Source organism: Penaeus monodon, chromosome 22 (genome assembly GCF_015228065.2).
Source record: "Penaeus monodon isolate SGIC_2016 chromosome 22, NSTDA_Pmon_1, whole genome shotgun sequence".
Taxonomy (NCBI): domain Eukaryota; kingdom Metazoa; phylum Arthropoda; class Malacostraca; order Decapoda; family Penaeidae; genus Penaeus; species Penaeus monodon.
In genome coordinates this window covers 29,352,691-29,353,603 of record NC_051407.1, presented here as the reverse complement: position 1 = coordinate 29,353,603, position 913 = coordinate 29,352,691, and positions in this window count along the sequence as shown.

Genomic DNA, 913 nt, shown 5'->3' with positions numbered 1-913 from the left:
ACCATCATGTTACCGTCATTGTATAAATTTATATAAAGTGGTCATTTATATAAAGTGGTGTATCTTGTTATGTATGACTTTGCAATTGTCAGTTCATGTTTAATATACAGAAAGAAGTCACCTAAAATCTCTGTAACCCAGAAATTAAACGCTGGTAAGACCAAATGGAATTGAGAAGCATTACAAGAATTTAAATACATGGGATGATTGTGCGTATAAACACGGTGACATATTTGGAGGAGATAGATTGCTATTTACGTCCGGCCTGAAGACTGCAAAGTTCAGCATCAATCATCATTACTTCCATAAATCACCACTAGGATTAGTTCTGTCACTGGTGAGCAGCAAAAATTCTCAAATCTGTTTATATACTATTCAAAAAGTGTCTATGGAATATGGCTGGTTCCTAAAGGCAATACAGATCCTGCTCAGGATAATGCATCACCCTAAATTGCTAATATCTACTTGACTTATGAATATAGGTGGTACGTTTTAGCATTTAGACCTGATTTGGCAGTTGTTTGGATTTGGTCTTGTCTAAAATAGAGCCATTCTATGGTTTTAAGTAAAATAATGCATAGAGTTGCAAATACTGGTAAAGCTTACCATTCAGTAAAACAATATATCTCATTTTAAGGATCTGTTGTAACTGTGAATATTGTATTCTTGATATCAGTCAGAGAAACGTATTTTCCAAAATCCGAAAGTCAAGTTGGGGGATGTATACACGATTTCATGATGACTACAAACTCTCATATAATGAGAGCAGACAGCATAATTCTTTTCTAAATGTTGCACCCAGTTTCACTGAGAATTATACCAGATTTGGAGCAGCTGTTAAAAAAGCTTATCATATCGTAGTGGCTGAATACGATGCACAAATGTATATGATTCTTACTGATGCTATCCAGCC